The sequence below is a fragment of the Cebus imitator genome, unplaced genomic scaffold (assembly GCF_001604975.1).
Source record: "Cebus imitator isolate Cc_AM_T3 unplaced genomic scaffold, Cebus_imitator-1.0 Scaffold31, whole genome shotgun sequence".
Lineage (NCBI taxonomy): Eukaryota > Metazoa > Chordata > Mammalia > Primates > Cebidae > Cebus > Cebus imitator.
In genome coordinates, this window is record NW_016107346.1 from 120,082 (window position 1) to 130,615 (window position 10,534).

Consider the following 10,534-nt stretch of genomic DNA (forward strand, 5'->3'; position numbering starts at 1 on the left):
AAAAAGGAATGAGCAAAGTTTCCAGGAAATATGGGACTATGCGAAAAGACTTAATTTACGTTTGATAGGTGTACCTGAATGTCATGAAGAGAATGAATCCAAGCTGGAAAATATTCTTCAGGATATTATTCAGGAAAACTTTCCTAACCTAGTAAGGCAAGACATTACTCAACTCCAGGTAATACAGAGAACACCACAAAGATATTCCTCAAGTAAAGCAACCCCAAGACACATAATTGTTAGATTCACCAGGGTTGAAATAAAGGAAAAATTCTAAGGGAAGCTAGAGAGAAAGGTCAGGTTACCCACAAAGGGAAGCCTATCAGACTCACAGCAGATCTCTCAGCAGAAACCCTACAAACTAGAAGAGATTGGGGGTCAATATTCAATATCCTCAAAGAAAAGAATTTTCAACCCAGAATCTCCCATCCAGCCAAACTAAGCTTCATAAATGAAGAAAAAATAAAAATTTTCAAGAACAAACAAGTACTCAGAGATTTCATCACCACCAGGCCTGCTTTACAAGAGCTTCTGAAAGAAGCACTACACACAGAAAGGAACAACCAGTATCAGTCATCCCAAAAACTTATCAAAGGGTAAAGAATATTTCCATAATGAAGAATCTACATCAACTAATGGGCAAAATAGTCAGTTAGCATTAAATGACAATATTAAACTCACAAATATCAATATTAATCCTAAATTTAAATGGATTAAATGCCCCAATCAAACACACAGACAGGCAAATTGAATAAAATGTCAAAACCCATCGGTACGCTGTATCCAGATTCATCTCATAAGCAAGGACACACAAAGACTCAAAACAAAGGGTTGGAGGAAGGCTCATCAATCAAATGGAGAGGAAAAAAAAAAAAAAAAAACAACAGGAGTTGTAACTTTCGTCTCTGACAAAATTGACTTTAATAGTAACAAAGATTAAAAGAAACAAAGAAGGACATTACATAATGGTAAAAGGATCAATGCAACAACAGGAGTCAATGATTATAAATATATATGCACCCAATATAGGAGCACTCAGATACATAAGACAAGTTCTTAACGACTTATAAAGAGACTTGGACTCCCGCACAATAATAGCGGGAGACTTTGACACCACATTGTTAATATTCGATGGATCAACGAGATAAAAAATTAACAGGGACATCTATTATTTGAACTCAGAACTGGAACAAGTAAACTCAGTGAATATTTATAGAATTCTTCACCCCAGGTCCACAGAACATACATTTTTCTCAGTATAACATTACACTATTTTGAAAGTGACCATATAATTGGAAGCAAATCACTCTTCAGTATTTGCATAGCATTTCACAGATTTAAATGAAATATTGGTTGGCTGTTTGTTTGCTATTTTCTTCCCTTATTACTTCCTGTCTCTGCTGTTAAGCACAATTGTCGGCATAAAAGAGATTTTTAATACCTATTTTTAGATTGCATTCCAGCCTGGGCAATAGAGCAAGACTCCTGTTCTCTCTCCCCCTTTCTCTTTCTCTTTCTTTCTTTCAAAAAAATAAAAATAAAAAAATAAAAATATAAAATATTAATTATGCCCAACTTTCTGGTTTTTATTTCTGGGAGAAGTGCAAAAAGGTCACAGGCAAAATGTGATCCTGTCATTGTAAATACTGAAGCTTTCTTGCTTGTCAGTTCAGTTTTTTGTCCACACTCAGTCAGTCTGCATTCTTCTAGTCAGCCAGTCTGCATTCTTCTTCTGCTACAAGCATCATCCAGAAGACAACTGAATGAACAACAACAACAACAACAAAAAATTCACAACACCAAAAGCATAGTGCTTGATTACATATTTCAAGTAATAACAGTATACTGAGCTGGTAGTCATGAAGAAAGCATCTCTATTGAGTCTTTTTATATGGGGATATTAACACAAAAGTGAAACGTATAGTAACTGTTGAATGTCATGTTGCCAGACTAGATGCTTTGACCTATATTTTTGGGCAAATGCTAAATTCCAGGCCCACAGTTTTAGGTAAGAAATCACTAATCTATAATTTTATATAGTTGACTCATGAAATACCCAAATTACACAATAGTAAAATGAGAAGATGTCTTAGCTTCCACTTAAATCTCGAATACCAGGAATCCCCAGTAGATGCCCATCTGGCCTCCTAACACAGTCAAAATATGACCCAGGAAGCTTTCCCTGAAATATTTTGTGCATCAACTGTCAATGCTTGAGCTTGTGACAATAGTAATCTAGAAAATGTTTAAAGTATTCTGATACTTAAAGTCAAAAATTTGCTTTCCTTCAGTGGCTGTAAATTTTGTCAATGAAGTATTCTTCTGATACCTATTACTATTTTCTTCTTCTTCTTTTTTTTTTTTTAAACTTGGTTTCGGTAGGGAGTTTTAGCTCTCATATCCTTAAGCTCAAGAATAGGAGACATATACCTGATTGAGACAGCTGTGTTCATTTCTGCAAAAGAACTAACATATTTTTTTCATCTGATAACATAAATTTTGCAACTGTAATTTTGCTTTGGCTAAAAGAAATCTTAGAAAGGTATACTGAGTATCATAGGATCATAACATGTTTTGAATCCTTAATATAGAGAGGCTAAAACAAATTATGGTAAAATTTGTATTGCCCTATCCAGTACAGGCATTTAATGTCCCACTATGGTAATAAGTCTTAGTCAACAAGATCTGGGAAATATATTAAGGCCAGACTACTGTTCAATGGCATATTGTTGCCATTAGGAAACATGAATGCCCTCTGGATGAAGGTGCAACTAATCCTCAGTGTTGAAAGACTGTCAGGACTGGGGAAGAAATAAGAACTTGGGAAACAGTTATTAGACTAGGGTGAGAAGAAAAGCTTTCTTGTGCTTCAGGGTCTATGAGTCTTTTTTGACCTGAGTTATAAAAACTATAGCATGGAAATCCCTGGAACACCTTCTTTCAGTAGTAAATAGGAGCTGCTCTCCTAACTTGAAATGAGGCAAGATAGGGTTAAGGCCAAGAGCTGCTCTGCAAGGGGTTCTGTGACTGCTCTGAGCCTTCAAATAGCTGCCTATTATTCTCTGTGTGATTACCTTTCATTTTTTAAAATAACTTTTAAAAAATTACTCAAAGTTGTAATCTAGTTTCTGTCATGCTGTATAGAGTTCAGGAGAAGCACATCTCATTCTCCAGGTGGACTTGCAGAGAGCACATGCCCACAGCCCCATGGCAGATGGGCAGAACAGGAGCAATAATAAGCAGAGATCATCTACACAGCCACATCACAGGTGTCACCATGGCCAGGTCAGCAATCTGGGACCTGGTGAGAAGAATGGAGAGCTTGGGGCAACTGTTTCCAGGCAACCATGAAGCAGAACCCTGGAAACCCTTGGAAATAGTTGAGGGCCACTCTGAAGGGAGGTCATTTCTAAAAATGAGACCCAGCGGGGCCTCATACTATCATAAATTGAATATCAAAAGTGAATGTGGCTTTATTTGTTTTTCTTTTTTTTACACAAACTGATGAAGCTGTTGAGGGCTGAGACTTAGGAATCATAGTAAATTTAAGCATTAAACCCAAATTACAGTTAATAATGGAAACTCCTATTGTCTACATTTTATATTTTTCTTTTTGTTGGTTTTGGCTTTCTATTCTTATGGAGGTTTGTTTTTGTTTGTACTCAGTTATGATTTAATATCTTATTGCATGTGTTCTTGCTTATAAAATGCTTGTGTAGACAAAGGCAAAATGAGGCAGAAAATTGTTAATAATAATAATAACAATAAATAAGCCCAAAAAGTACCATTCTAGATTTTCATCTTAAATCCATTAGCTTTTCAGATGGCAACGTAGCCTAAGGAAATACACTTTATGTTACTGTGGTCTAATTTCTTTCCCTAAAACATGAGGGTGTTGAGTTGGATACTGTCTGAGGTCCCTTGCACCACTAGGATTCAACCATGACATTTATGTTGATATAACTCAGTATAATATACTGAAAACATTTTATCTTAAGTAAAGAATTTCAATCTGGGAAACCTTAAATCTAAAAAATATGGACTGAAAATGTCAAGAGACCCTGTGCTATAGTTTTATAAATAGCTAAATTTTGATACTATAATTTTTTTCCAAGAGAAAAATGATAATAGTTGATAGCTTGTAGCCATAGAATAGAAATGAGAAAAGCACTATCGGTTTCATTCTACATTCCACTTAATTTGGGAGTCACATACTAGTTTAAAAGAATTTAACACACGGGCTATCTGTGAGACATGGTGTGTGTAAACAAAGAAATTCCATCTTGAGATTGATACTGCACTCCAGCCTGGGTGACAGAGTGAAACTCTGAAAAAAAGAAAGGAAAAGAAAGAGAAAAAGAGAGAGAGAGGAAGGAGGGTGGAAGGGAGGAAGGAAAGGAGGGAAGGAAATCAACCAGTCACGGTGGCTCACACCTGTACTCCTAGCACTTTGGGAGGCCTAGGTGGACAGATCACTTGAGGTCAAGAGTTGGAGACAAGCCTGGCCAAAATGGCAAAACCCTGTCTCTAATAACAAACATACAAAAATTAGCCAGACATGGTAGCGGGCTTCTGTAATCCCGCCTACTCAGGAGGCTGAGGCAGGAGAATCTCTGGAACCCAGGAGGTGGAGGTTGCAGTGAGCCAAGATTGTGCCACTGCACTCCAGCCTGGGTGACCAAGTGAGACTCTGTCTCAAAAAATAAATAAATAAAAATAGAAAGAAACATATGAAGAAAATAAAAATTTTAAGTTGGAAAGAAAACTGCTTATATTTGCAGACCTTATGATTGTCTATGCAGAAAATCCAGAAGAATATACAGATACATTATTTGGACTAGTAACAGTTTGCAGGTTTTTTGAATTCAAGATCAAGTTTAAAAAAAAACTGTTAGCATTCCCGTACATCAGAAATAACAAATTAGAAAATGTAACAGAAAAAGAGATTCCATTCACAATAGCAACAAAACCCTGAGAATATATCTAGCAAAATGTACACAGACCTTTCACGAAGAGTATTGCTATAGCTGGAATGTGTCTCCCAAAATTCCTGTTAAAACTTAATTGCCAGGATGATAGTATTAAGAAGTGGGACCTTTCAAAAGTGAGTAAGTCATTAGGGTGAGCCCTCATGCATGAAATTAGTGCCTTATAAAGCGCTTGAGGTGGTGGCAAATCTGTTCCTTCTGCCTCATGAGAACATAGCATTTGTCTGCTCCAGAGGAACCAGCATTCAAGGGACCTTCTCGGAAGCAGAGACCAGGCCCTCGCTAGACACTGTACCTGCTGGAGCCTTGATCTTCTGCTTCCGAACCTCCAGAACTGAGAGAATAACTTCTGTTGTTTGTAAATTGCCCAGTCTCAGGTGTTTTGCACTACAAAAAGATGAAGACAAATATAAAAATTACCCATGGACTTAAAGGAAGAATGGAAATATATGCCATATATATTATGAATGGTAGGACTTGATGCTATAAACATATTACCTCTCACTGAATTAATCTATAAATTCAAGCAATTCCCAGACAAATCCCTATAGAGTTGTTTTTGGAACTTGACAGGCTGATCTGAAAATTCATGTAGTCATTGAGGGGCCAAGAATAGTGTAGCTGGCTGGGCTCGGTGGCTCACGCCTGTAATCCCAACACTTTGAGAGGCCGAGGTGGGCCATCACCTGAGGTCAGCAGTTTGAGACCAGCCTGACCAATGTGGTGAAATCCCATCTCTACAAAAAATACAAAAATTAGCCGGGCGTGGTGGTGTGTTCCTGTAGTCCCTGCTACCTGAAAGGCTGAGGCAGGAGAATTGCTCAAACCTGGGAGGTGGAGGGGGTAGTGAGCCTGGCACGGTGGCTCAGCACACCTGTAATCCAAGCCCTTTGGGAGGCTGAGAACGGTGGATCACGAGGTGAGGAGATCAAGACCATCCTGGCCAACATGGTGAAAACTTGTCGCCACTAAAATACAAAAAAATTGGTCGGGTGTGATGGCACACGCCTGTAGTCAGAGCTACTCGGGAGGCTGAGGCAGGAGAATTGCTTGAACCCGGGTGGTGGAGGATGCTGTGAGCCAAGATCCTGCCAATGCACTACACCCTGGGTGACAGAGCAAGACTTCGTCTAAAAAAAAAAATAGTGTAGCAGACACTGTTGGTGCCATCCCCATGGCCCTCGGCATTGCCAGCCACATACATGATGCCAGGGGCTGATGCCTTTGAGAGCACCCTCACTGTATTCATCATGCCTTTTCATTTCCTGTATTTCCTGATGTCCTGACACCCGAGGCCTTGCTGATCCTGAAGAGACTGCTCCACCCAGGGCAAGCCAGTTCCTAGAGGCAGTAAAGGACTCACCTGCAAGTGCACCTTCGATCTGCAAGCCAGCCAATCCAAAGCCCATACCCCCAACCACCTCCTTCATTGGGCTCTTACACTGGGCCACTGTCCATCTGCCCTCATCACCCCAGGGCCATGAACCAGACAACTAGGGACAGCCCTATGCCCCAGAGCTGAGTGAAATTATTCAAACTATTCATAGCTAATCCTGTGCCTGCTTACCCTGCCTTGCCTTGCCCTTCCATTGGATGCCATAAATAAATCTCTTGCCCATGTTTTCCCCTAGCTCCTTTGAGTTCTTGACTGACCCTGGTGCCTCCCCATGTATCCCTCATAGCATGCCATGGCACTTGTTTCTAGGGCCCTCTGAGTATGAAAAACTCCTTCCTTCGGGACAGTCATTTCCATATCTGTGTGTCTTAGTATATCTGATTAAAGTAAATCTTGGGTCCATTTTAAAACATCCATGAGGAATGGGAGTTGGTGGATAAATATGGCAGCTTCCCCTCCCCTCAGCTGCAGTATCTTTGAAGGGCCTAGTGAGATTGAGCCCCAGTTACGCTTTGTGGCAACCTGCTTATAAATGCACCATCTATTGGCTTTCTTCCCTTCCCTATCTCACTTCCCACCCTCTTACCTGTGCTTCTTCTTAACCAATGCTTGTACCTGAATTCTTGACTCAGGCTCTGCTTCTAGCAGAACTTAAATGAAGATATTTTCAAAGAATAAGAGTGGCATAGAGGTCGGTGGGTAATGAAAGGTTGACGATTTGTGTGCATACTATGATGGCAAAGGAATTAGGACAGTGAAGTGTTCAGGGGATGCATAAATCAGCCACTGGAAGAGAAGAGGAACCCAGCAAAAGACCCATGACATATGGAAACTTCAAATGAGACAGAAGTTGCCTTGTAGATTACTGGGGAAAGGACGGAATATTCTACAAATAGTGTTTACACAATTGATTATCCATATGCAAAGTAAATACAACTAGATCGTTTGCATCATATCGAAAATAAAAGCCAATTGATTAAAGATCTAGTTGTGAAAGGCAAAACTGAAAGCGGGCTGGGCGCAGTGGCTCACGCCTGTAATCCTAGCACTTTGGGAGGCAGAGGTGGGCGGATCACGTGGTCAGTAGTTGAGAACAACCTGGCCAATATGGTGAAACCCCACCTCTACTAAAAATTCAAAAATTAGCCAGGCATAGTGGTGCGTGCCTGTAGTCCCAGCTACTCGGGAGGGTGAGGTGGGAGAATCTCTTGAAGCCGGGAACGGAGGTTGCAGTGAGCCAAGATCGTGCCACTGCACTGCAGCCTGGGTAACAGAGTGTGACTCTGTCTCAAAAAAACAAAACAAAACCTTGAAAGCATTTAGATGGAAATGTAGGGGGATATTATTATGATTGAGGCAGTGTCTTAGCTTGGGCTGCTCTAACAAACTAAGACTAAGCCTGGGTGGCTTAAACAACAAACCCTGATTTCTCCCAGTTCTGGAGGCTAGATGGCCAAGATCAGGGTGTCAGCATGGTTGGTTCTTGGGGAGGGCCCACCTCCTGGTTCACAGAGGGCCATCTTCTTGTATCCTCACATGGCAAAGAGCAAGAAAGACAGGAAGCAACCATCTTGTATCCTCCGGCTTTTTTTCCCCCAAGGTTGTGTCTCACTCTGCTGCCCAGGTCCGAGTGCAGTGGTGTGAACCCAGCTCACTACAACCTCCACCTCCCGGGTTCAAGCAGTTCTCTTTCCTCAGCTTCTGAGTAGCTGGGATTACAGGCACCTGCCACCATGTCTGGCTAATTTTTGTATTTTATTAGAGACAGGGTTTCACCATGTTGGCCAGGTTGGTCTGGAATTCCTGATCTTGTGATCTGCCTGCCTCGGCCTCCCAAAGTGCTGGGATTACAGCCACCTTGCCCAGCCTGATTTTTTTTTTTTTTTTCTTTAAGTTCCTGGATACAAGTACAGAACATGTAGCTTTGTTACCTGGGGGATATATGTGCCATGGTGGTTTGCTGCACCTATCAACCTGTCATCTAGGTTTTAAGTCCCGCATGCATTAGCTATTTGTCCTAATGATTTTTTAAAAATTCTCTGAATAATGGCACTTGGTTCAAGCCCACCAGATTTGGGTCCTGCGTGAGGCTGGGGGGCAGGCCTGTACCTTTATTTTTAAATTTATTTAATTTTCACTTTTTAAAGCGATAGGGTCTGCCACCAAGGCTGTAGTACAAGTGACATGATCATAGCTCACTACAGACTTGAACTGCTGGGCTCAAGTGAGCCTTCTGCTTCAGCTTCCAAAGCATTGGGATTACAGGTGGGAGCCATTGTTCCTGTACTTTTCATCCTGTGAACTGTGGACACCAGCCACTCACTCCTGGGTGCTGGGATGGGGTTTAATTTCCACTGACTGGCCCACAGCCTTCCCACAGGAAGATCTCAAGGGAGGCAGCTGAAGGAACAGCATGCAACTTGCCTGCCTGCACTCGTTCACACAGATGGGGGTGGGGGTTTGAGGAGGTAGGGGGGTTGTGTGGATCAGCTTCAGTCACAGCAGTCTGATTTCCTATGGGATGTGACCACATAATGATCAGGCAAGAAGATGACTGAATTTATCTGCTTGGAATCATTGCTTCTTTGTTGCTTCCCACCGCTGGCATTGGATGAAAGGCTGGGCCACAGGAGGCTGGATGAACTTTGTTTTGGCCCCGGTAAGCAGAAAGGAAAGTAAGGTGGAAAGTAAGCAGTGAAGGTATGCTCACCTGATCGGGGGAGGGGGTCACGAACCTCGCTGGCCTGCCCCAGCTCTGCCTTTGGCCCTGTGGCTACAAAGCTGCCCTACAAGTAGCAGCCCCATCGACAGCTGTGCCCCTGGGGATTTGTGAGTGTTTGGTGGGGGCAGAGTGTGGAAGGGCCAAGTCCACACTGTATGTAACCCTAGTGCAGCTCAGGATTCGGCTTCCCTCAGCCCTTTCTTCTCAGGGTCTCAGCTCGGGCCCTCAAGGCAGCAGGAAGATGGGCTCTCCTCACCCCCTAGGTCCCCTGTCCTTCTTTACCCCCCGACTTGGGACACAGCTTCACCTAATCCAGCCACAAGGAAAAAAGAGGGAATCACTCAGGGAGGGAGGCAGCTGAGCCCCGCTCTGCCCAGACAAGGCACCCTGTGCGTCTCCCACGGCTTACCACATCTACTTGGGACTCGGCGAAAGGGCCAGAGGGCAAAGGTGACACCGGAGTCTCCAGCACCACCTTCCAGAGCCCCCAGGGAATCTCTCGCTCTGTGGGGGTGGAAGACTGTCTCCCCTGGGGATGTGCTTGTGTGCTCCCCAGGGCCCCTCAGAGGTCAGGGTCCTCTCCATTCAGGACAGCAAGGAAAGAATGGCCTGGAGTGAGCCCCTAGGCAGTACAGGTATGGGAAACGGGGTGATGGGGTGGTTAGAGGGAACTTGTAGGGAAGACTTGGAGTCTTGCATGTGCCTAGGGGAGCTGCGGTGGGGAGGAAGCAGGGGACCTCTCCTGCCAGATGGGGTTTTCTGAGGCTGCGATCCCCGAGGGTTCCTTGCTTTAGGGTCGCCTCCTGTAATTGCGGTGGTGGGGGGAGGGGGTCGAGTGAGTAGGGCGCGGTGAGGCGGCCGGTGGCACGGTGGGAGTCTCGTGTTCAACGGCTCTACCCGTGGGACCAGATCCCTGAAGCTCCCCAGCCAGCAGGGCCAGGACTTTCCTCGGGAATCTGAGTCCTCCCCAGGACCCGGAGCATTCGGGGGCGCCCTGCCTTCTAGTGTCTGAGCTCCAGCCCCAGTCCGGGAGATCACCTGGGTCCCTGGGTGCACCCGCTCGCCCTGACTACCGTCCCAGGGGGCGCCCTTGGGTCCGGGTGCACACGCTCGCCCTGACTACTGTCCCAGGAGGACAGGGGGCCAGGGCCTCGTGCAAGCCAGGCTCCGACGCATCTTTGCATTCCATCTCTTCCCGCCGCGTTATGTCGCTGGGAAGCGTTTCCCGCCCCAGTAATCCAAAAGAGGCTAAGGCGAAGTGAGTGGTTGGGGACCCGTGTCCCGCAGGCTCAGGTGAGTGCGCATGCGCTCGATAAAGGTGGCCTTGCGCACTTGCCGTACGCCGCTTCCAGGACGCGCCCAGCGGCTACTCCGGTGCCGAAACCGCGTGCGGCTCGGCGCGGGCTGGCTGAGGAGCTGGCGTAGCTG

General features: G+C 44.2%; 1 pseudogene; it reads left to right on the top strand.

Annotated features, from left to right (window-relative positions):
• The window catches only part of LOC119470440, a 52,990-nt pseudogene extending 42,459 nt beyond the window's left edge, over window positions 1-10,531 (top strand).
• The last annotated feature ends 3 nt before the right edge of the window (window positions 10,532-10,534 follow it).